Below are 26,374 nucleotides of genomic sequence, written 5' to 3'. Positions count from 1 at the left end.
TCTTGGGAAGAAGGCTCAGAGGCAGAGATATGATGCAGGCAGTGGACGGGAGACTACTCTGGAATCCACATCTGTAGGGGAGGCAGGGCTGAGCAGAGGGAGAAGCCGAGCTGAAATGTAGCTGCAGCAAAGCTTGAGCCGACTCCATGGGAGCTCTGAAACTGGGATGGCCCTGCAGAGCTGTGCTGAGTTGGTGCTGGGGGCTGGGGCTTCATACATGAGCATCTTCCTGTCACTGGATGCCGGATGCCCAGGGAGGGAACACACACTTGAGTGAGGCAGCTGAAGGCAACTGCAAGAGAAGACTTGGAGCTGAGGCTGGCCAACTGGGTTAGTGGGGATCTGGGTGGGGCAACACAGTGATTGCTGCATGTGGCTGTTGGCATACTTGCCTTTGAACATCTGGACCAATAGAGAAAATTGAAAAATTCAAACCCAGGGAAAAAAAAGCAAGACTAAATTCAACAACAGCTGTCTCTCCTCACTGTGGTGGGCCAAATGAAAAGACACAAGGAATGGGACAAGGCTATTTTCTCATATATCTGGTGGCCCACATGTCAAATTGAGAAGCCTTTTATTTGCATGGCTAGTTTTTCAAATCCAGATTTCTGGCTTTTCTTGAAAATTTGGAGGACCTGGCACATTGGGCCCACACTCTTCATGGCAAGTTTCAGCTGGAACGGAGTAGCAGAGGCCCCCTTTAAACTCTGTGCACCCCTGCCTGTTTCTGTCATTTATGTCACTGACAGAGCTCTGTCATCATTTGAGTTTGTGAACCCTGATCTCTGAGGTTCTGCCCAGCTCTGCTGAGCTGTGATTCTGTGCCTACTGCTGTGAATCATTGTGCCTACTGCTGAAATGGGTATTCAAATTCCTAATAACGCCATGGCATCCAGAAAGCTTTGACTTCCTAGTCAAAAATGCATCTCTTCCTGAAAATTCTCTTTGAGCAAGTCAGGCCATTTCTTTGTAGTCTAGCTTCCTGGCTTTGTGGGTGAGGATGTTGATGACTCTGATCTTGATCATGGCATAAGGCAAAACACTTTCAATGGCTGTAGTAGGGGCTGTGTGGGATTTTCTAGCCACTAGAATATTCTCTAAGTTTTAGTCATTCCCAGTATCTGGCTGAAATCTTGGAATTGCCTGGGCTATTTATAAAAATACTAATTGTCAGGTTCTTTCGGAGAAGGCAACGGCAACCCACTCCAGTACTCTTGCCTGGAAAATCCCATGGATGGAGGAGCCTGGCAGGCTGCAGTCCATGGGGTTGCAAAGTCAGACACGACTGGAGCAACTTCACTTTCACTTTTCACTTTCATGCATTGGAGAAGGAAATGGCAACCCACTCCAGTATTCTTGCCTGGAGAATCCCAGGGACGGGGGACCCTGGTGGGCTGCCGTCTATGGGGTCGCACAGAGTCGGACACGACTGAAGCAACTTAGCAGCAGCAGCAGCAGCAGGTTCTTTCAGGCCCCTCTAATTTCAGTAGATCTGGGCCCAGTAGTTAGGGCCCAAGAATCTTTATTTTTAATTTAATTTTAATTTTTCAAGTGGTCTTGGCTTGCAACCAGATTTAGGAAGTATACTGGTTCCTCCTAATTTCTCCTTGTATTTAATGCCTGGCTCATTCATTGTAAAGTTTTGAGCTCCCAATGTACAGGGATTCCTTCTCAGTCTTTTTATCCACCCCCATCCGTAGTGGTAATACCTAGTTCAGTGCTCTGCAAACCCTATGCACTCAATGAATGTCTAGAGAATGAAGGATTGAATGAATAAATGAACATTTCTGAATAGCCTTCTTCTTTCAAAGTCATATGTTGAAGATCATTTGATTTAGAGAATTTATTTTATAAATATGTTGTCAAGCCAGAGAGGGTAAGAGTCCTAGCTTTAGCTTGGGAGGTTTTTGCCTTGGGGATGTTAAGAAATAAATGATTCCTTCTAAAGAGAACTTATGCTTTTCATCAAAAGATAGATGATTCACCCATCTAACGCAGTGTATGTGAGTTATTTGTGCAATATTTCAAAAACAGTAAATTGACTCAATAGAAAAGGAAACTTTCTAAATTATGCTGAAGTTTTGCCTTGAAATATAAACCTTGAAAGAATAAGACCAAGAGCTTCTTTCCTACTAGGAGAGAGATGCAGTGATACAAATTTAATTTATTGCGCAGTGGTTTATTTATCAGATGCTCTGCCTCCAAAGAGTTCAAAAAGCCTATGTCTGCAGAGGGAAGGTATGGCAATTCCTGCAGTTAATTTGGGTTTTGAAGGAGGACAATCCAGAAAATTTTGGCTCAAAGAAAATATTGGAGTTGTTTGGCTGTTTACACAGATGCCTCAGGGTCCCTTTGCCATCCTTCCAATTTCTGGAGTTAGGATCCTTCCTCAGAAAGGCTGTGAATGTTGCTGAGGTGAATTTGATTGACCTGAACTTGGCTGGCTATGGCTTCTGTCTAGAATGCTGGAAATTAGAAACAAGGTTTTCTCAAGTGCTCAGAAGTCTCTTTTAGGTTAATGTTAAATGAGTTTTTTGGCACTACTAATGATTTCTTTGCTGAACTCAATTGGAATAAGTTTATAAAATCTATTCATTATGTCACTGGCACCTGTACTTTAGTTTTCTTCTTAAAAAAATTTAAGATTATAATGTAATAAACTGTTCAAATTAATGTATAAACAAAGAAGTTAATGGTGCTAAAAGTAAACCAACCATTGATGGATTTGCAGTAACACCATGCGCTAGCTTGTAATGTTTTCCGTTAGCTATCTCCTGTACTCCTATATGGTCCCTCCCCTCATCTGTCTCCCTAATGTAACCACTACTTTGTTCTCTCTGTGAGTAGTCTCCTTCTTTTTTTTTTTATTTTTTATTTTTTTAGTGTTTCATTTTATTCCCATTTTTTTAAATTTTAAAATCTTTAATTCTTACATGCGTTCCCAAACATGAAAAAAATATGGAACGCTTCACGAATTTGCGTGTCATCCTTGCGCAGGGGCCATGCTAATCTTCTCTGTATCGTTCCAATTTTAGTATATGTGCTGCCGAAGCGAGCACTCTCCTTCTTTTTGTTATATTCACTAGTTTTGGTATTTTTCAGATTCCATGTGTAAGTGATGTTATACAGTACTTGTCTTTCTCTGATTTATTTCCCTTAGAATAATGCCCTTCAAGTCTACTAATGTTCCCGTAAATGATAAAATTTCATGCTTTTTTCTGGCTGAGTAGTATTCCACCGTGTGTGTGTGTGTGTGTGTGTGTGTGTGTGTGTGTGTGTGTGTGTGTGTGTATCTATCTATCTATGTCACCTCTTCTTTATCCTTTCATCTGTCAATGGACAGTTAGGTTGCTTCCAAATCTTAGTGACTGTATATATTGCTGTTCAGAACATTGGGGTGCATGTATCTTTTCAAATTAGTATTTTTGGGGGGTTGTGGGTTTTTTTGACATATACCCAGGAGTGGAATTGTGGGGTCATACTGTAGTTCCTTCTTTAGTTTTTTGAGTTGCCTCCATACTATTTTCCACAGTAGTTGCACCAATTTACATTCCCAGGAACAGTGCATGAGGGTTACCTTTTTTCTGTCTTTGCCAGCTCTTCTTATTTGTGTTCTTTTTGATCATAGCCATTCAAGAATTGGGAACATTTTATACTTTAAGCATTATCAAAGAGTAATTTTCAGGAAAATGGCAGTGTAAGAAATGTGACACCATGATGCTTAAAGGTTTTCTGCATCCATTAAAAGCTTATCTTTAAAAAAAATATTAATTTTTTAATTGAAGGATAATTGCTTTACAGAATTTTGTTGTTTTCTGTCAAACATCAACATGAATCAGCCATAGGTGTACATATTTCCCTTCCCTCTTGAACCTCCCTGCCATCTCCCTGCCCCAAAGCTTATCTGTGCCACCATTGTCTTGATTATCACCGAGAGATACTTATTAAGGACCCACTTGTAAAATAAGCTATTCAGCTCTGATGGCTTTCCTCTAAAGATGGCAGTCCATTTAGTGGGTAAAAATAAAAATTTCAAGAATAACAGTATAATTTACACTAGAAGCTCACTCTCAACAGTTAACTTCCCAGGTAATATTTCAGAGAAATCAAGTAGAGATAAGCTTTACTACACATTAAAACCACTCCAGTTCCTCTTTATCCAGCTAAGACATTCTCTGACCATTGAATTCAGACTAAAATTCATACCGTCCTCTCTGCAAATGAGCAAGTCACATGAAAACATATTGATGATGTTTTGACTGGTGTTAAACAGAAGAATGCCAAAGGAATTTGAGAAATCTCTTGGGTTTTTGAGGAGATGTCTATAAGACTCTATCATTTTACTTTGTATCTTAGAAAGTTGATTAATGGGATAAAATTAAGATATGATAGCAAAATTACACTAATGATAACAAAAAGACATTTTTCATCTGGATATTTGGACCTTTTATAGTTCAAAGCAAGAGTCCATTTCCAATTTTGAAAGAATAAATATTGTATACCTGTTAAACAAAGATAAGACACGAATTCAGTTGACTATTCATCTTTCATTTAGTTACATAGTCACATTTATTGGACATAAAAAATGTGCTAAGCACCTTGGGAAATTAGGAAAGGAAGACAGAGGTCTTATCCTGGAATATAAATGAATAGAGTTGTCTCTGGGCTTGTGTTGTAGACTTTGGCCCGTCTTAGTCTCTTGGATTGTAAGTTACTTGGGAAGCTTTTCTTCTATCTCCACCAGCACTTACCCTGTGCTCTTCGGAATGCCCTTTTCCCCAGGAAGTCAAGCTATCCATTCTTTTTTCATTGTAGGGTAGCAGCAGATATGTTTCTCCCCATTTTGCTGATAGCAAAAGTGAAGTTAATTAAAATGTAAAGGTCACTGCAGATAAATTCATCTGACTCTGAAATTTTAAGATTTTGCTGCAGGAAGGAAAAGGTATATAAAATGTCAGGTGCAAGGTGTGTTCCATATTAGGTTTTCTCTTGTCATGAACAATGCTTCCTGACAGAGTGTTGCAAATGTTCTGAATGGTGTTTCACTGCAGTTAGAGAAAAGAAATGTTAAAGAAATTGGTGAGCCCACACATCTCTCCTGTGACAAAAGAGCGCCCTCAGACTTATTGAACTGTGTTTTAAAAAGTCGTGCATGGACTATCTTGAACGTGAAATTCACTCAGTTGTGTCTGACTCTGCAACCCCAGGGACATCCATGGAATTTCCTATGCCAGAATACTGGAGTGGGTAGCCTTTCCCTTCTTCAGGGGATCTTCCAAACCCAGGGATCGAACCCAGGTCTCTCGCATTGCATGGATTCTTTACCAGCTGAGCCATCAGGGAAGCCAAAGAATACTGGAGTGGGTAGCTTATTCCTTCTCCAGCAGAACTTCTGGGCCCAGGAATCGAACCTTTCCCTTCTCCATGGGATCTTCCCAACCCAGGGATCAAACCCTGATCTCCCGCACTGCAGGTGGATTCTTTACCAGCTGATACACAAGGGAAGCCCGGACTATCTAGAAGCCTGTAGTAAAAGAAAAAAATCAGTTTCTTCAGACAATAGACATATTTGGTGGAGTTCTTGAAAGGGATGTGGTAATTTTATAGCTGAGAAAACAAACGTAAACATTTAAGGAATGATAAACTCTCCCAGTGGCATTCTCTTCCCTTTCTCAACATGGTGCACAATTGCCTGCAGGCTTTTTAAGTCAAAGAAGCCACCTGCATCTCTTAACCAGTACATCTTTAAGATTTTCAGTGCATGCGCGTGTGTGTGCTCAGTCATGTCTGACTCTTTGTGACCCCATGGAATGCAGCCTGCCAGGCTCCTCTGTCCATGGGATTTCCCAGGCAAGAATACTGGAGTGGGTTGCCATTTCCTCCTCCAAGGGATCTTCCTGACCCAGGGATCGAATCCATGTCTCCTGCGTCTCCTGCGTTGGCAGGCAATTTTTAAAATCACTGAGCCACCTGGAAAGCCCAAGATTTTCAATACTTCTGCTAACTTATGTCTGTGTGATTCAGATCTTTATTGGAAAATTGTGCAATATCAGGATCAATATCCAGGGACTCTGGAATGCTTCTATACACTCAGACTCCCCTCCAGTGGGTGAATGTGCAATTTGAAGGGAACACATATCCCTCTGTCAATTAGGTTTTTAGGTTCATGAAAACAATGAAATCAGTCAGGTATTTAGCAAGGGGGAATATGAGACAATAAAATCTCTCATAATGAATTTAGCACAATTCACCTGGAAAGCAAAAGGGTAGAGGCCAAGAGAAGGAAAGAATGGCTGTAAGCTCAGATGGCTCCAAGAAATGATAAATGGACTTATTGACTACTTTTCAGAACAGCTACCTAGAATAGTTCTTTCCAAATGAACCATAACCAAGTTCTTAAGAAATAATTGGCAGGAGTATTTGGATGTAAAAGAAAAAAAGCCTCTCACAAATATATTTACTTTTATTTTTCAAGACATCTTTTTTGTCTCTTGTTTCTGTCTTGTTCTTTAAGAAAGCCTGCATTTATCTCCAACTGGAAGAGAGGATAAGGGGGAACTTGGGAGATGTTTTTTTTTATTCTTACATTTGAAACTGCTCTGCCTTTGATACACTTATATGATGGAAGAAAAGTCCTTTGTATAGACTCAGACTAGACACTGCCTCACCTGTCTCTCACAGGCTCCCTCTTGCCCTCAGCCAATTGCTTCCCACCACCCTACTGTATTTGCGCTGGTAGTGGGTCCTAAAGTATTGCTATGGCCTGACCCCTATAGTAGAGTTTGTTTGTTGAGTGGCTGTGAAAGGGTAGAGGGGTAATGCTGGAAGGGCCCCAGGGAAAGCTGAGATTCCTATTAGAGGTCTGTGAGGAGCTCTCTCTCTTGCTTTCTGATGTTTCCAGTTTCTCTTTGCAGCAAGAAAGCAGCTTTGAGTTCAGAGGGTCTTGAAGTATATTTACTTCTAGGAGTTATATTAGTATAGGTTACCAGACTGGAGGCTCAAAGTCACCATTTTAGTGCAGTGAATGGATATAGTTAGTATGTGACCACCTTGCTGTTAGGCACATCCAAACAGTAGTTGGGGAGCTGCTATCAGAGGGCATGGCAATGGTGGTAACAGTATAGATTGGGCTGGTATGCATTCTCTCTAGCCCAAAAGGTTGAGCAGAGGCTGATAATATGTCCTGTCCTTTACAGAAGGGAATACTTATTAAGACTAGAGGTGGACCAGAGAATTACAAACAATATTCAGGGCATGGCAGAGCTACAGATAGGCCATGTTCTCTATTCTGTGTATGAAGGCAGCACATCAGGTTTCGATGTAGCTGCTTGGTGCTTTGTGTAAGTACATCTCCATCTTGACAAGTGCTGTTTGGGGGCTGGTGGAACTTGATTAAATTTAAGCAGTAGGTATCAGAGGTCTTGTCCCAGTGGTGTGATTGAACCAACTTACATGTGCTTGGTGACAGTCAACTTTGTGTGTATCTTTACAACTCTGTGTTAAGTCATAAGTTAGTAGCATGAAACAGGCCACAGAAGGAGTATTGGCACCATGAAAATTGGCAAAGTCTACAAATCAGAGCTAGTTGCCCACTAGTGGTGGAATGAACGGACAAGTGGGGACTGTGGAATTCACTTTAACCTGAGTAGAACTGCCTTTTGTTTACAGTCAGCACCACTAACCTCTGCTTCTAATGCTTCTCCTGTTCTGTGGGCTTCTGGTTAAAGCTCTCTCTCCTCTTGATTTTTCTGTTATTTCTTTCTGCAACACTCTCTGGACACTTGCACCCTTTATCCTGTTTGGGTTTGTTGTTGCTGTTTTACTATATTCCCTGTTTCTCCACCCAGAATGTGAGATTGGGCAGAGGGGGCAGCCCCTAAGTGCTGTTTGGGGGCACCAGCAATGGTGGTAACAATGACAGATAGGAATGGTTCCATACAAGGCTTATACAGAGAGGAAAGTGACCTGAAAGGCATATTAAAATAATTTAAAGCCTGGGAGTAACACCCATTTAATATAAATGAGCTGAGGGGAGGATTTTGTGGGTCTCATTCTGGACATGTTTCATCATTCTGAGGCTCAGTTAATGATTTTTGTTTTTAAGTCATCACTGTTGGTTCCCTATCAAATCTGCTCAAGGAGTAGCCTTCTCTATGGATAGGAGAGAAGACTGTGCAAGGAGTAAAGGGGAGCAAGAAGCTGTCGCTATACACTTCTGCACATGCCAGGAGGGCCTTCAGAAGAGCTCTGGAATGGAAAGGAGGAGGGAGGAGGAGGCACTGTAACAGTTCCTGCTGCAGCTCTATTAGCAGGAAGCTTTCCCCTTGGCTTCTTATATTCCTCTCGCCTCTCTGCAGGCCACATCAGGGACCTTTTCTCCCTGGTACCCAGAGTCCTAAGGGCTTCTAACTTCCTATCTTCTGTTTCCAGAACTTATGATCTTTTTTGCCAGGAGGCCTTCTACTGAAGACATCCCAGATAAGGGTGACCCATCAGAGAGGATCATCCATCTAGTTTACAGAAGCAATTTCAGAGTGGGCCCTGGGGCCTTGGATCCCGATGGAGGAAATCCAGGCAAATATGAGATGGGTAGCATCCCTTTAGAAAGTGAAAGTGAAAGTGAAGTTGCTCAGTTGTGTCCAACTCTTTGCGACTCCATGGACTGTAGCGACTGTAGCCTACCAGGCTCCACCGTCCATGGGATTCTCCAGGCAAGAGTACTGGAGTGGGTTGCCATTTCCTTCTCCAGGAGATCGTCCCAACCCAGGGATCAAACCCAGGTCTCCCGCATTGCAGGCAGACACTTTACCATCTGAGCCACCACTAAGCGAGTGTGCCAGTGTCTGGCTTTTCTGGGGGATGTGGGCCATTGGGGAGGTAAGTTTTCCTGAAGGTAGGTGTGAAGCATAGGTGTAGCTGGGCACGGGAGTAGAGATGTTTGGGAGAGGGGAGAATACAGGCTGAGTAACCACCTTGAGATGCTGGAATTTGCTCACTAGAGCTGAAAGACTTTCCTGCTTTTGTTCGGCTTCCTGGTCATACTGGCTGGATTAACCAAGGATCCACTAATTCCACTGACATATCAAAGATTCTTTGAAGACAGGAAGGTGAGTGAGGGCAAGAGTTGGAATAAAAAGTTGAGGACAAAGGAGCAGGTTTATTTTAAACACATTTTCTTTTGTCCACCTGGAACATATATCATCCTACACATGTGGTATTGGGATTTTTCAAGCACAATTCTGTCTCCTGTACAATGTAAATGCCTTTTTATATCACCATTTCAAATGTGTTGGTAAATTACATCGCTTACAATGCTCTTCTGCAAGTGGAGTTTTGCTTTGAAAATACTCAGAGGATGAGAGAATAGCTGACATGTGGGTTATAAACAAAGATATTTTCATTTTTTATTAATGTAAAATCAGCTTTCCCCACCTCCACTAAGCAGACACTGAACAAACAGTAAAAAGCACATTGGTGGAAGGGATGCTAAACTATTAGCCTATTCAGGAGACCCACATGTTTTGACTTGACCTTGAAAGTAAATGAAGGAAGGAATGAATGAATGGTGCCTTGGAATAAATATCACTAAGTGTCAGCTATTCTAGCACCAACCCTCGAAGAAAAATCTCTAGGCTTCGAATTAATGAGGTAAAATTGTATGTGTGTGTGGGAGGGGTTAATAGACCTGTCAAAATAGTGGCTTCTTTTTCTAATTTTTTTGGGGGGCTCAGTAGTTGCGGCACGCAGGCTTAGTTGTTCCGCAGCATGTGGGATCTTAGTTCCCCAATCAGGGATCAAACCCATGGCCCCTGCATTGGAAGATGAATTCTTAACCACTGGACCACCAGGGAAGTCCTGTGGTTCCTCATTTTAAAAATCTTGGAAACTCTGCTTAATTTTTTACTTAATCTTTTACATCTACCTGGGTTCATATTGCTGACATATTTTTAAGTGCCATGAAATTAAGATTTGGAGGAACCTAAGTCTCCACAAACACAGATTCCCTATTCATATTTTCCTTTTTGTTTTTGGATAAAAACAAGTGCTATCTCAGGGGGAAAACGATTAAGGCTTATTGTCTCTATCTGTTAAAGCATGTCCAGAGGCGCAGGGTAGGATCAACACAAGAGTTTTTGACATCAGGGCTTCTAGTCCTGTTCGTACATGCTCCTCATAATTGGACAGCAAACAATGTTCCTTTTCTTCCTTATGACCCTCTGTCTTGCTGTGGAAATCTGTGCAAAATTGTGATAATTGCTATGATTGTACACTTGAAATTCCTGAACTCAGCAGTGGTGAGGAAAAGGTGGCGAGCTCTTTGTGGTTTTTATGAAATCAAGTAAAATCTGGGAGAGATGATGGCTGGCTTTAGCAATTGGAACCAGGTACCATACAGTTAAATTTTTGAAAAAACGCATTTACTGGTGAACTTCTGTCATAGTGACACATTTCAAGTAACTATTTCATCTGCATTTGTTGGAAGGGGGCACATCAGTGCGCTTCATCACATGCAGTATTCTAACCAGGAAGCCCACTTATGAGAAGAGGGTGCAGGCAAGACCCTCACTGTGGCTTGAATGGCTGCCTCTCCCTGCCCTAATCCTAAAGCTCTGTCCAGGGTCAGCTATGACATTTGTGGGGCTGATTGTAAAATGAAAATACAGGCTCCCTTGTTAAAAATTTTATTAAGAATTTCAAGGCAGTGACAGCAAAGCAGTAAATCCAGTGTGGTTTCCTTCTGAGCAAGGGGCACATGTGAATCACAGGTCATACAAGGGGCTAGATCTTGCTCTGATCTTCCTAAATAAGAAGACGAGATTAAGGAACTTCCCTGGTGGTACAGTGGATAAGAGTCTATGCTGCCACTGCAGTGGATATGGGTTTTGTCCCTGGTCTGGAAAGATTCCACATGCCGCAGAGCAACTAAGCCTGCATGCCACAACTACTGAAGCCTGTGGGACTAGAGCCCATACTGTGCAGCAAGAGAAGGCACCACAGTGAGAAACTTATGTACCTCAACAAAGAGTAGCTGCCACTCGCTAGAAAAAGTCCACAGGCAGCAGCAAAGACTTAGTGCAACCAAAAATAAGTAAATAATTAAATTATATATATATATAGAAGAAGATAGGATAAGAAGGCAGTACTGAAAACCTCCCGAATATAATTTACAGTGTGTGCCAACAGGGAAGAGCACAGTAAAGAGGTGATGTTTCACTGAGGGCCTAGGGACCCATCCTTCCTGCCCTTGGAGACAGAGGAAGCTGGAGTGAGTGACTAGGGTGGCTTGAAGATCCCTTTAGAGTCTATAACTTTGAAGTCCTTATCCTGAGGGGACTCTAATTCGGAGATGCTATACTTTTCTTTGTTGTTGGTTGGTTGGTTTAGTTGCTAAGTTGTGTCCCACTCTTTGCAACCGCATGGACTATAACCAGCTAGGCTCTGTCCATGGAATTTCCCAGGCAAAAATACTGGAGTGGGTTGCTGTTTCCTTCTCCAGGAGATCTTCCTGATCTAGGGATCAAACCAGCATCTCCTGCATTGGTAGGTGGATTCTTTTTCACTGAGCCACCAGGGAAGCCCCTTTTTTCATTACTCTTCATAAATTGAGAATTGCAGCTTTATCAGTTATTAACAAGGATGACCTGGGGCTGGTGATAATAGAAATACACTTACCTCAAAGAGTGTTTGTGAGAGTCAAATTCCGCGAGAGATGTGATATGCTCTGGAGAGTTCTGGGCACATGGTCAACTTTCAATAATGGTGACGATGATCATGGTGATTCGGGTGAGTCTTCCTTTTGGAAAAGTGTGTGTGAGAGAAAAAGCCTCCTCTGTGTCTATCCACTCGGGCCCCAGGTGACAACTTGGCTGAAGATTTGTGCTGTCCCAGCAGGTCTTCTCTGAATCCTTTTTTCCCAGCTTCCTTCAGCTTAACTTCTTTCAAATGTAGACTCTTTTGAATATGATGAAAGTCCACGCGCTAACAAAGACGCTGCTGGCAGCAAGGTCACCCAAGGAGAGGCAGTCTTGTCGTCTGGGCGCACAGAACAACACACATTTATTCAGATGCTCCGGAGGCCAGCCCACTGTGCTGAGCCTCAGAGGATGCTGCCTCTCGCCGCCTGTTTCCAAGCCAGGCAGAGGGAGGCTCTTTCCCCCTGGACTCAGCTTGGAGAGTCATCAAGGCCCACTTGTCAGTGTTGTTAGTGACGTCAGATGCTTTCACAGATCCTGTTCTGGTCCCAGAAGTGGCGTGGCACTAGCTCACTCAAGTTAGGAGTGTCGGGTCCTTATCTGTGCCGCTCCATCCTTTTCCTCACAGGATGGGTGAGGGCATGGACTGGCTGGCTTGAGTCAAGGTCACTGCAGCATTTTAGGGCGGTGGGCCCACTCTATCCGAAACGTTTCTCATATCCACACTTGCTCCCTCAGGATTAACAGAATCTCTTAGATCTGGCATTGGAAAAGATCCTGTTGCTGGGAAAGATTGAAGGCAGAAGGAGAAGGGGGCGGCAGAGGATGAGATGGTTGGATGGCATTACTGACTTAATGGACTTGAGTTTGAGCAAGCTCCGGGAGATGGTGAAGGACAGGCAAACCTGGCATGCTACAGTCCATGGGGTCACAAAGAGTCGGACAGCTTAGCAGCTAAACAACAAAAACAACTTAGATCTGTCAGGCCTCCCACTCCACCATCCAACTGCACCAAAAATCCTAACTCAGCTCACACCCTGGGATCTGACTTCTCTGCCTCCAAAGTGTTCAGGATGCCGTCCTTCACTCTGGGGAAGTGTGTTTTATTTCAGCAAATGGAGTGTGTTTTTCATGATCGGCACCTTTGCTTTAGTCTTGAGGCAGATGGCTGAGTATTGCTTTAGCTGGAGGGTCTTTGGCTGTAGCAGATGTGTCAGAACAGAAGCAGAAGTGGTATTTGTCAAACACCTTCTGGGTTCCCAGCGGTGTCCTAGGGTGGTGGTTATTTTATTTATTCTTGGAAGGTGGAAATGATTATCTCATTTTTTTTGGTTGATGAAGAAACTAAGGCTGTTTCAGGATGGTGCCCACAAGCACATACCTGGTAAGTGGCAGCACCAGCATTTAAGTCCAACTTTGACTCATGTTTCTCTCAGTGATTGTTTGTTGCCTCACCAGACTAGCATCCTCAGACGGGAACATTCATCCTAACACGTAGGCCTCAGCTGTGAGGCAGACACACATTCTGCACACACAGGCAGGGAGGAGCAGGGAGGGGCGGGATCTGGTGGAGTATCTGCTGTAGTTACATGAGCAGTACCTGGGGAACACAGAATGCCTGCGGGCTGCCCACTGCACCTGCCTCTCCTTAGAAGACAGCATGAACATGGGCCCAGAGAACTTTGGGTACCGCCTAAATGTATACTTTTACCCATAATTAGCTATAAGGAGAGGGGCAACTAAAACTAAATATCAGGATAGTAATGCCCAGACTCATGGCAGAAAGACTTCCATTTGCACATGAACTAAGGGAAGGTTAAAGCCCACGTCTTTAAAGACGTGGACTTGTGCATATATCCAGAGAAAACTCTGCTTCGAAGACACATTCACCCCAATGTTCACGGCAGCATTATTAACAATAGCTAAGACTTAGAAATACCCTAAATGTCCATTGACAGACGAATGGATGTAGATGTGGTGTATATGTGTGTATATGTGTATACACACACACACACACTGGAATATTGCTCAGCCATGAAAAAGAATGAAATAATGTCATTTATAGCAACATAGATGAACCTAGATGTTGTCATGTTATTAAGTGAAGTAAATATCATATGATATCACATTTATATCATCTAAAAGTTGATACACATGGACTTACTTACCAAACAGAAATAGAGTCATAGATGTAGGCAACAAACTTATGATTACCTGGGTGGAAAGAGGCAGGGAGGGATAAGTTGAGAGATTGGGAGTGACATATGCATATTACTATATGTAAGATAGATAAGGATCTACTGTATAGCATTGGAAATTCTAGTCAATATTTTATGATAACCTGTATGGGAAAAGACTCCAGTATTCTTTCCTGGGACATTCCATGACAGAGGAGCCTGGCAGGCTACAGTCTATGGGTCACAAAGAGTTGGATATGACTTAGTGACTAAACAGCAACAGCAATATGGGAAAAGAATCTGAAAAAGAACATATATGTATGTATAAATGAATCTCTTTGCTATATACCTGAAACTAACATAACATTATAAGTCAGTTATACTTCAATGAAAAAAAAAATAAAAAAAAAGACCTGGGCAATATGCCACCGGCATCTCTGACAACATTCCCCTGAGGCATCTCAGTTAGTGGGGTAGGGGCTGCTTGGATGAGAGACCTTGGGCAGCTTAACATGGCAACAGGTAAACATCAAGAGGAAGACCTGGACCAGGTGCAACTTTCACTGTGCTTCAGAAGAAGCCTCTTACCAAGACGGACTCCTTATGCCTGCCACCGACGGGAGTGGTGCCCGGGGTTCCTGATATCTCAAAGGGTGGGTGTGTTGGACTAGGGGCCTGACAGGGCTGCTGTAGGTGGAGGTCTAAGCTGTCAGCAGCTCAGGGCTACCAGCAGCAGGGCTAGCACTTTCGTTTTAGCTGTTTCACCTTATCCCCTGGGCAGTGCTGAGTTTGGTAGAGGGCAAGAGCATTGGTGGAACTTAAGGCTGACAGATACCTATCTCTGACCTCACTGATTATCACTATCTCCCTGCTCTACACCCTCATATTACAAGGAAACTGGAATTGCAATGTGTTATCTTGGATTTATTTGTGGAATTCTTTGAGTCATGTGTCATCTGGTCCGTTTTTTGTTCATCATTGTTCCCAGTACTGCCACATATAGCAAGTATTCAAAATATATTTTGTCAATGAATTAATTATTGAAAAGACATTCTAGAAGTAATAGAAGATGAGAAAGTGCTTTAGGAATAGTTTAGCGCTGTCTTTCTTGGCTCTGCTGATTAAGTACATGACAGATACCATAACTATCACAGTTCCAGATAAGAATCCAGAAAATGCTATCTTTTACAGTGTCATAGAAATATAACCTTTGTTCCTTCTCAATTGCTGGAAATATACTTGTCTTTGAATGAAATGAGGCATTGGAGCAATAAATATGCCCTTTTGCCCTGGCTCTGAATTTATCAGTTATAGTTCCCACACTGAAAGCATGAGAGTCATCATGAAAGGAAAATAGATCTTCAAGCTCTGCATGGAGACCCTAGGTCAAGGTAAACGTCTAGGGGAGGCTGAAAGCAGGAAGGTTTGGAGGTTGCCAGTGTGGTCTGAGGGGATCGGAAAGCCTAGCTTGACCAGAAGGAGTCCTTTATTGGCTTAACTGGAGGGTCACAAATCTCTATCTTTAGTGATTTCTCTTTGGATTTAGATTTGACTATAGAGTTCTATAAAAGTGCTAACATTTTTCTGGGTGAGGTGGATAGGAAGCCAGGAGCACCCTGGAAGCAGGAAGGCAGTAATTATTTTGATAAGTCTGTGCAGTTAATGACTGAGCAGAGGTCTCCCAGGGCAGAAGGAAAGCACTGGGTAAAGCAGGAAGCAGACTGGAGTGTGGGGAGTTTGGGGGCTAGTGGGAGTTTGCAGGAAAGGTCTTGAGGAGGTGGTTTCAGGGGATATTCCTGTGGGGGGCAAGTAGGAACTTTGCAGAGGAATGTTGCCAGGGTCCCACCAAATACCGGGGTACTCTGCAACTGGATGTTTTGAGGAGTTGTTTAATTAGGAGACTGTTAGAAATGTGTGTTCAGAGTTTAGGGAAATCAAACCAGGGATACTGTAGAACCCTGGGATGAACACTAATGGGGAGCTAGCTGCTCCACACCCTCATGGAGAAAGGGAGGGAACTGGCTGTGGATCTGGGAGGGGGTAGCCACAGGAGGGGCACTTACAAAATGTGGTGGGTTAAAGACGGATAAAATTCTCTGATACTCCTTTCATCAAGAGTGGGGTCTGTGGTCTTTCACCTTGAATCAGAGGGGGCCTCTGCAACTGCTTTGACCAATAGAACCTGGCAGAAGTTTGTATAGCTGTTTCCAGGCCCAGGTCTTAAAGACTAGAAGCTTCCATTTCCTTTCCCTTGGACACTTGCTCTTGGAACACAGACACTTGCTCGGAGCAAGTTTAACAACCCCAAGTGGAGGCCCACCTGGGAAACTGTTAACTTTGCTAACAGCCCTGACTAAGCTCACCCAGACCATAACCAGCACCAACTTGTTAGCCGCCTTGGAAGTGGATTCTCCAACCCTAGGCATGCTTCTCTGGCTTATGCCATGTGGGACAGAGATGAGTTGCCCACAGAGCTAAGCTATTAAGTGTCAGGGGGTACTTTATAACTATCAGTGGTTACTGGGCTATATGAGTTGTGGCCTCAGTAGAGGGACACAGATAACCCACAGTAGCCTGGCAGGAAGGGAGCCAGGGAGACAACCCCGCTGATTCCTCTCATCTCCTGCCTACTTATTTACTGCCCGTGACCACTGGGTGGACTCAACAAAAGCCAGAAGAACAGGAACCTGTTGATGGCCCCCTGTGGGTCAGTTCCCTGGGGCACACAGAGCAGTTGGAGAAGTGTGAAGTGAGATCTGGAGGGACAGATGGGAAACAGCCAGCACAGGCACCAGGCAATTTAACGTTGGTGTCATGGTGTTGATCCCATTCGATAAAACTCAACCCTCCAGAATACAAATCTCAAAAGACAAAGACCAGATCTCTTTTGGAAGGTGGCCAGGAATGTGATCAGTAAGTGAGGAAGGAGGAAAATCTGTCTGAGACATTTCTTAATCAAATAGCTAAATGTTTGATTTAATCGATATTAATGAAAAATGGAAAGTGCAGTAACACCCTAAGGATGTTGCCCCCTCAGAGCAGCTCTGGGGTTGAGCCCCCCTCCTCAGTTTCCTGAGTGACTGTCTACGCAGAGCCCTGGGGAGCCTGATGCTCAGTGAAGGAACTGGCTCTGTCTTTATGTCCCAGAAACTAAACATCTGTGCTTCCAGGGTAATCGGAATAATCCAGCCAAGGGAGAGAGGGACACCAGCCCAGGTCTGAAGCCCCAGATAGACAGACCCAGACTACCTGGGCAGAGTCAAGACTCATATTACTCTGCTAGTCAGAAGTGGCAGTGAACCCCAAGCTCCTGGAAGAGATCCCTGGAGCAGTGCCCAGAGCCAGGGCCCTCTCCACATCAGCTCTGGGGGGCAGGAGGGCCACTCCCTGGGCTCTACGGCTGGCCACAAAGCCAGAGGGGTGCTCACCAATGTCTAGCAGAGATTTTGCAACACCTATGAGTGGGAGCTTTGAAACACTGTCCTGGGAGACAGGTGGTAGTGTCACAAGTAGAGCTGGGATTCAGGAGTCTAGCTGCCTGGATTCAAATTCAGGTTCTGCCTCTTGCTAGCTGTGTAACCTTATTTAACTCCTCTATGACTCTACAAGGGCTTCCCTTGTAGATCAGTTGGTAAAAGAATCTGCTTGCAGTGCAGGAGACCCGGGTTCTATCCCTGGGTTGGGAAGATCCTCTGGAGAAGGAAATGGCAACCCACTCCACTATCCTTGCCTGGCAAATCTCATGGACAGAGGAGCCTGGTGGGCTGCAGTCCATGGGGTTGCAAAGAGTTGGGCACGACTGAGCGACTAACACTTTACTTACTTGTGACTCTGTTTCCTCAACAGTAAAATGGGACTGCTATCATATACTATGTGCAGCTTTTGTAGAGGATAAATGAGCTCTTAGCATGTACTGAAGGAAGCCACAGGATGAAGTGGTTAAAAGCACCAGCTCTGAAACCACATGGCCAGGGGCTTGAATCCTGACTCCATGGATGATACGCATGATGTGGGCAAGTTATTTAGTTTCTCTGTCTCAGTGTCCTGTTTTCTGGAGGAATAGCAGTACCTCCTTCATTTGGTTGTCACCAGGGCCGATGAGTTCTTCTGCGTGAAGGGTTTAGGGTAGGTGGTGGCTGCACTGCACCTTTAGCTGAGGTGAGCACGCTGTCCACTCCATCCCGCAGGCTTGGCACATAGCAAACTTGCCATAGTGTTTGCATTCTGTTGGAAGCACAGGCTAGAGGGAGAAACCCATGAGCTCAGCTCACATTCAACAGGAGCTCCCAGACTGCCCTGCCTCCAGGCTAATGGCTCTGAACGTAGCTGAACTGTCTATTCCCACAGGTGTGGTCACACTCGTTTTTAAAGTTTTTTTTTTCTTGCTATGCTCCAGTCACATCTTAGCTTCTGGGCCGCCCACCAAAGATACTGTCTGCTCCAGTGGTGCTCTCAGACCTGGCGGGGCAGAACAGGGCTGCCCCCGTCAGTGTGGGGTGACTGATGGCTCACCAGCCTTCCCTTCTGCCCTGCGGCCTAGTTGTGAAAGAAAGCAAATGAAAAATGGTAGCAATAAAGAAGGCTGCTCCCAGTAGACAGCGCCTCTTTGTTTCCAGGTAAATGGTAGTGTTTGGGCCAAATGAAGCCTATGGAGGGAACCTGGTATCTGAGCACTGGGTTCTCTTGCCATCTTCTGGAACCCACTTGTGACATGGCTACTCTCCTGACCCTCAAGCGTACCCTTCCTTAAGACCTTGCCCTTTAGAGGTCTCATCATGATTTGCTGGTCAAGAGTAGTTTGCTCTGATAGAGTGCAGGGTGGGGGTGACTGAGACCACAGGGGCTGCAGGTAAATATTCCCCAGCATCAATGGGCAGGTGAGAAAACTCTGGTCTTGAATCTCCCCTGCCCCTAATAGGTTGGGTGACATCATGTTATTTCTTTGCCCTTTGCAAAATAAAGGCCACCTGAGCTGACTTTGAAGGGGTATCCTGAGACTAATAAAATCCCTGGAGAAAGAGCCAAGGAAAATCAGGTGTGGGTATTTACTGTGTTGGCAGAGCAGCTGTGCTCTTCAGATTCTCTGATTGTAGGACCTGGAAGGCATCCTCAGGTGGAGAGAGTTTTTCTTCCTACCTCTCCTCTGCTCTCCCATTGGTGCTCTTTCCCGCAGATCAGGATGATTCTCAGGAATGGCTGCTCCTAGGAGTAGCAGCGAAGCAGGAAGTCTGGGAAGAAAGCCCTTCAAGCCTGGCCTGCAGCAGCTTCTCCTCCTGGGTGAGTCCTCTGAGAGCCCAAGGAAGGGCTACCCTCACCCTCCTCACTCGGGCTGTCCTGAAAAAAAAAACTGCCCCACAGGTAGGCCCCATGCCTTAGCTCTGCCCTTTCTATAAGATGCCAGTCCTTTTGCCAGGCCACAGAGCCATGGTTCCAGCTGTGCATCGTGTGACAAAAGAGGTGGTACAAACTATAGCAAATAGACTTACAATGTTTACCGTCCAACTGCAAAGCCCGACTGCCAAAAAAAGCCATCTCAGTTCCACTGCAATCTTTGCAGATAAAATTTTCAGTCAGCCACCAGAGGGTGCCCACAGAGCTCTCTGAAAATGACCCAAACCTGCAGAATTAGAAAATTTCCAGTGGATCTAAGAGTAACACCAAATAGAGTTCCCTCACATATGTCTGGGAGTGATGCACAGGCCAGCTAGGGAGCTGCAAGTTTGCAGGGGATGAAGAGTCAGGGTGGGAGTGATGGAAATTATCTGAATTTTAGCTAAACAAGTTGCATCTTGATTTTAAATTGGCAATTGCAATAGCACTTTGAGGATTGGCTCAGGGCGAATTTTCATTCCCAGCCAAATTCCCTCTCCTACCCTTTCTTTCCCCATCCATGTGTACAAAGGAAATGCAAATACATGTAAATATTAGCCTAAGCCACAGGCTTAGGAAGGTAAGGCTGCTGCTGCTTTAAAAAAATTCCTATAATGCGAGTGAAAAGAAAGATTTTCTGAGCCACTGCTCCTGCATGAGGTGAAGCGTCAGGAAGAAGAAGTGGAGAAGCCGTGGTTCTCTGAAGAGCTGGCCTGGCGTGGTGCCTGCCTGGGATGAGAGGAGCAGGGGAGTGGCTGCCTCCCTATCCCCACCAGGGCTGGCAAGCAGGCTGTGTCTGGCCTCCCTGTCTTTCCAGGGCCTGGCACACTGGCTGACACACAGTAGGTGCCTGTTAATGTTTGTTGAATGAGTGAATGAATGAATGGGAAGTGAGCTGGGTGGGTAGGACACCGCCTGGGATCTTTCCCCAGGGTGAGGGGAGAATTGGGAAAGGGATGGCTGGGGTGGAAGGGTAGTTTTCCAGGGAGGAGAGGTCCCATGTTCGATGTTAGCTTCCTCTGGTTCAGGCCCTTTCTGTGGATGTTCAAGACTCCAGATGCGATGCTTTGTTTTAATGTTGGTCAAACTGCCCAGTGGTCCCATTCATTCATAAGAAACACTCATTCACAGTTACTGGTTACCTGATGGGGACCCTGGCAGTTATCCTCATGCTGGGGACACCAGCCTCCCTCAGCTTTGGCTGTCTGGAAATCTGGCCAGCTGGGAACTGGGTGACGGTTGCAGGACAACTGGGCCATTTATCTCTCTGGACAAGGTGTGTGTGTGTGTTGCCATAATATGCCTTGTGTGTGGGGTGTGTGTATGTGTTGCCATAATGCCTTGTGTGTGTGGTGTGTGTTGCCATAATGCCTTGTGTGTGGGGTGTGTGTTGCCATAATATGCCTTGTGTGTGGAGTGTGTGTGTGTTGCCATAATGCCTTGTGTGTGGTGTGTGTGTGTTGCCATAATGCCTTGTGTGTGGGGTCTACCGTCTACACAGCTCTTTGACACTACCCATGGCTACCTTTTGCTGGTACATACATAGAAGAGATGATATGTATTGATATTTAAAGTTAGAAATTTAGGGACAAGTTATTTTACTTAGGTTTCAGTACTTGTAATTCATCACAGAAGGAATCATGGTGTGAAGGTGTTGCAGGGTTTTAAGATTCCTACATATGTTCCCTTTCCAATATTTCTCCTTTGGGGCAGCTTTAATGACAATTTGGGGGGTCCTTCAGATGAGCCAGGAGGGCTGCTGGCTGCTGGGCTTGGAGAAAGGGAATGGTTTTGGGAATTAACCTTTCTCCCTCCTCCCCGCCTAAACTGAGTCTGTCCACCTGATTAGCACAACAATGATCAGATTTTCCCCACCTGCCTGAGAAGAATGGGTTCCTGACCAGGATCCTTTCAATTTGCAAATCTCATGCAGATGAAGCCCTGAAGATTGCTGGGCCCTCTCAGTGTTGGCCTAGCTGGGTGCTCCACGCTGCATGAACTCTGCAGTGACTGAGCTTATGTCTTCTGGACCTTTTGTTATTTCTTATCTTCACCAGGCCCTGGCACAGCACTGTATACTTAGAGAAGGTTAGACCCAAGGGAGAGGCTATTAGGAAAGGGTCTCAACAAACTAGTGGTAGCCAAAGCAAAGGAAAAAGTTCTAGAAAGCTAAACAGGCTCCTGAAAGACTGTTCCATCAGATTGTTTTGTTAAAATAAGATCTCTCTCTCCGTGTTTCTACACGTATATATATATATATACACGTAGAACTGAATCACTTTGCTGTATGCAACAGAATTCAACATTGTAAGGCAACAATACTTCAAAAAAAAAAAGTTGGGGAAAGAGATCTTCTCTGGAGGGGAAAATCCATTTTTTGAAAGGGAAGAAAAGCAAAGGAAAGAGAGGCAAAGAATAACCCAAACAACCTTTTGCCTGAGCTCTCTGTTAAGAAGGATCACAGCACGGACCAAAAGACTAGGGAGTTTGGACACCAATAGAGAGAGAAAGAAGTCAGACAACTGTTTACCTTATATCCACTCATCAGGGACCTGATGAGGTTGTGTGGCTTTGTGAGTGTCATTTTATGAAATAAACAGAGATAATCTCTCTACTGTTTCCAAGAATGACCTAAGGGAAGGAAGTCAGCTTTAAAATGACCACTTTGTCAGGAAAGTGACATAAACAGTGAACAGAGAAAGTGGCATAAACATTTACTTTTTTTGGTCTGCTGAATAGATACAGTTCTACAAAGCTCAACTAATTCCTTTGTATTTCGTGAACTCATCTTGAATATCTACCATGTCTCAGGCACTGAGACCTACATTCTTGTCCTCGAGGGGTTTGCAGTCTAGTGAAGGAGGCAGAAAAATGACCAGATTGTACCAGAGAGGCCAAGCTTCTCTGGTACAGAGAAGCAAGATTGTACCAAGAGGGCACTCCTGTGACCTCTGCAGGGGGAGTTCTTGCCCAGAGCCTGGGAGGCACAGCCCTCATGCCATGGTGCTCCATCCCTCATGTGCTGCAAGTAGGCCAGAGATGGGTGCCTGATGGTTTGTCCGGGTCAACTAACAACTAAGCTGAGCCAACCCAGTTCCTTACTTGACAATTTGTAATTAGGTTGCTGGAGAGACAAAGTCAGATATGGGGAACAAAGCTGAAATTTACAGAGACTTGGGGCTGAAGACACCTTAATGAACCACACATATCCAGAGAGTGATGAAGCAAAGGAAGCCAGCCAGGGGACAACATGGGATGACTCACAAAGGGAGCAATATGAGAGAGCTTATTAGATGTCTCTGGGAGATGGAGAATCACTTTTTGTTCCAGCCCTGGTTTCCACATCCAAAAGCAGGAGGCTTGATTTCTCATCTTTGTGTCCCGTGAGATTGCAGTTTTTAAAAACAAATTCCTCACTTCCTGAGCTAACTGAAGTGAGTTTTGTCATCTTATAATAAAAAATTTCCTGATTTTAATTCAAAACGTTACACAATAATGTATTGGTTGCCTAGGACTGCCATAGCAAATTATTGTAACTGGATGACTTAAAGCAACAGAGATGTGTTCACTCACAGTTCTGGAGGCCAGAAGTCCCCATCAAGCAGGGCTGGTTCCTTCTGGAGGCTCTGAGGAAGAATCTGTTTCCATGTTCTCCCCCAGCTTTGGGGGTTTCAATAATTCTTGGTCTTCTTGACCTGTGGAAGCATTGCTCCAATCTCTGTCTTAATTTTCATCTGGTGTTCTCCCCACGTGTCTCTGTGATTCTGTTTTTATCTCTTACAAGGAAGCTCATCAATTTGATTTAGGGCCTACACTAATTGAGAATCATCTCATCTAGAGATCTTTACCTTCATTACATCTTGTTGTTGTTCAGTAGCTAAGTTGTGTCTGACTCTTTGAGAGCCCATGAACTGCATCACACCAGGCTTCTCTGTCCGTCACTGTCTCCCAGAGTTTGCTCAAACTCATGTCCACTGAGTTGGTGATGCCATCCAACCATCTTATCCCCTGTCACCCCTTCTCCTCCTGTCCTCAATTTTTCCCAGCATCAGGGTCTTTTCCAGTGAGTTGGCTCTTCGCATCATGTGGCCGAAATATTGGAGCTTCAGCATCAGTCCTTCCAATGAATATTCAGGGTTGATTTCCTTTAGGATTCACTGGCTTGATCTGCTTGCTGTCCAAGGGACTCTCAAGAGTCTTCTCCAGCACCATAGTTTAAAGGATCAGTTCTTCAGTTCTCAGCCTTTGATGGTCCAACTCACATCTATACATGACTACTGGAAAAGCCATAGCTTTAACTATATGGACCTTTGTTGGAAAAGTGATGTCTCTGCTTTTTAATATGCTGTCTAGGTTTGTCATAGCTTTTCTTCCAAGGAGCAAGTGTCTTTTAATTTTGTGGCTGCTGTTACTGGCCACAGTGATTTTGGAGCCCAAGAAAAGAAAAATCTGTCACTGTTGCCACTTTTGCCCCTTCTATTGTATTCTATTCTGAAGTGATGGGACTGGTTGCTATGATCTTAGTTGACTTAAAACTCAGTCACAAGGAACAGGCTCTTTGATTTTTAAGTTGAGTTTTAAGCCAGGTTCTTCCACTCTCTTTCACCTTCATCAAGAGGCCCTTTAGTTCCTCTTTGCTTTCTGCTACTAGGATGGTAACATTTGTGTATCTGAGGTTATTGATATTTCTCCAGGCAATCTTGATTCCAGATAGTGCTTCATCCAGCCCAGGATTTTGCATGATGTACTCTGCAAATAAGTTAAATAAGCAGGGTGACAACATTCAGCCTTGATGTAATCTTTTCCCAAGTTAGAACCAGTCCATTGTTCCATGTCCTGTTCTAACTGTTGCTTCTTGTCTTGAGTACAGGTTTCTCAGGATACAGGTAAAGTGGTCTGGTATTTCCATCTCTAAGAATCATTACATCTACAAAAACTCTTCTTCCAAATAAGATTGTATTCTGAGGTCCTGGGTGAATATATCTTGGGGGGGACACCATTTACCTACTACAAACAAGGTATGAGTATGTTTATTGCTGGATTACTCAATTGCTGGGCATGTGTTTAAGCAATAAAGCAGAGGTACAGAGAAAGGGAATTTTTGGGGATGGAATATGATAAAAAATGAAGTCCCTATGGAAAAGATTATGATTTAGGAATGCTTTTAATTTTATATTGAAGGGAGAAAGAATTCATACTTTCAGTGCCTATGGTCTCTAAATGTATTAATCAATGTAATCTGTGAATTATAAATAGTCATGTGTTTGGAAGGTGGGATGTAAGAGGAGTTATTTTGTTGTTGTTGGTTTTATTATATTTTTATATTTATCGAGGCCACTGGTGACCTTTGTAGGAATAACCATCATATCACTAACCTCAGAGGGTTGGGAGTAAGGATTGAATGGAAGTAAGAAGATTGTTAGTATGGATATCACTTGCAAGAAGTGTGATTGTGAAATGAGAGGAAGATTTGAGGGTCTCTGAGGGGTGGTCTGTCATCTCTAATGTGCTGTGTGCTAAGTCGCCTCAGTCGTGTCTGACTCTTTGCAACCCCATGGACTGTAGCCCACCATGCTCCTCTGTCCATGGGGATTCTCCAGGCAAGAATACTGGAGTGGGTAGCCATGCCCTCCTCCAGGGGATCTTCCCCACCCAGGGATCGAACCTGCATCTCTCATGTCTCCTCCATTGGCAGATGGGTTCTTTACCACTAGTGCCACTCTATAGTTGATTCATAATATACTATTTGTGTTTGAATACTATGATTAGCTTTAACCTCTCTCAGAGCTTCTTAGGGATGATATCCACTGATGATGTCTCTTAAACAGCATAAAACAAGTTGTTAATCAGGACCCAAAACTTCCCCAGATGCCTTCATTCTTTGTTTAAAGCAGCACCTCACTGCCATCTTACACTTGTAGTGACCTTAGCATGCCAGGCCAGTGCCCTCTTGGTCCCTGGTACTAGCTAATTTCCCTGCCTGAATGTCCTTCTTCCTTGATTACCTACTTATCTTTCAAAGCTCAGCTGGAATATTCCATTTGCTTTACTGTGAAGTTCCTTATGAAGTTATTCATTCCTTAGAACTCCCGTAGCACCCTTAGATTATGTACATAGAGCACTTATCACTGTCCTATGAAATTCACTAATTTTCTGCCTCTCCCATTAAATCATTGAGATTGGGATCCCTGTCTTTCCTTCTTCTGGTCCTCAGCGCCTCACATAGTATTGGGCATGCAGTATGAGTTCCATGAGTGTTGACTGAATTTTGTAGTTTGCAGTTAATACATGACTAAACACTAAGTATATGTGAAGGGGGACATTGTTGGATGTCTTGCAAAGGGAACCAACGAGCCAGGAGAGAGAAAAAGAGAGGGGCATGGGGCAGACTCATTATCGGCTTCCATTGCCCACTCCTGTCACTACCAGAATCCAGGTTTTGTGCTGATGTTCACCTTCTTGCAAGCAGCCATGTGCCTTGGTGGGAACTCACCTTCACCCACCCTAGGGATGGGTCTGATTGACCTTAAGGTGATCACATTCCTATTGTCAGTAATTGATTTGGAAATGGGAAAGTCACCAAATTCTGACCAGTCGTACATGGGAGACTTCTGGGAAACGTTTCCTTGCCTAAAAGAACAAAAAGAGATGCTATCTCTTCTTCTCAAGGTGTTGTCATGTCTGGAGAGGATACTTGGAAATGCCGAAGACATTTTTCCATCTGCCTGAGAATGGAGCCAACGACTGAGGATGGAGGAACATAAAACGGTAAGAGCCTGGAATTATAATGACACGGCCAGGGTACTGACACTGCCTATCCATCTCCCTGCTCTTTGAGAACTAGCTATCGCAGTTCATGCATTTCCTTATTCTGGAAGGTGGTTTGAATCTGTTGCTATGACTTGAAACCAAAAGCATCCCAACTGAAACAACTTGCTATATAGCACATATTCATTAATTATACAACTTTTATTTTAAAGTGGCTATAGAAATCAAAGAGCCTGTTCCTTGTGACTGTTACGCACCAGGATTTAGAAAAGTAAAATATGATATTCCTATGGTCATCTCATAAGCCCAAGTTTATGCCATTCACTTGACTATGGTACTCAGATTGTAGAGGTTAAATTTCTTTTC

At 44.1% G+C, this 26,374-nt stretch overlaps 1 long non-coding RNA gene and 1 other non-coding gene across 4 annotated transcripts in view; one reads left to right on the top strand and one right to left on the bottom strand.

Moving 5' to 3' along the window:
* The window catches only part of LOC105603181 (uncharacterized), a 346,432-nt gene that overhangs the window by 246,050 nt on the left and 74,008 nt on the right, over positions 1-26,374 (top strand). For 2 of the 3 annotated variants that reach the window (XR_006056864.2, XR_009597243.1), the window contains exons 1-2: positions 19,024-19,147; positions 25,910-26,008. This is a non-coding gene — a long non-coding RNA (uncharacterized LOC105603181). Of the gene's footprint in view, positions 1-19,023; positions 19,148-25,909; positions 26,009-26,374 lie in introns of those variants that run through there. The other variant, XR_009597244.1, reaches the window with a different exon arrangement.
* On the bottom strand, positions 2,953-3,059 carry LOC114109268 (U6 spliceosomal RNA). The gene has a single exon (XR_003585942.1). It is a non-coding gene; the product is annotated as a U6 spliceosomal RNA (small nuclear RNA).

Source organism: Ovis aries, chromosome 18 (genome assembly GCF_016772045.2).
Source record: "Ovis aries strain OAR_USU_Benz2616 breed Rambouillet chromosome 18, ARS-UI_Ramb_v3.0, whole genome shotgun sequence".
In the NCBI taxonomy this organism is placed as follows: domain Eukaryota; kingdom Metazoa; phylum Chordata; class Mammalia; order Artiodactyla; family Bovidae; genus Ovis; species Ovis aries.
Note: the sequence above shows the minus strand (reverse complement) of the source record. Positions and strands in the feature narration are given on the sequence as shown.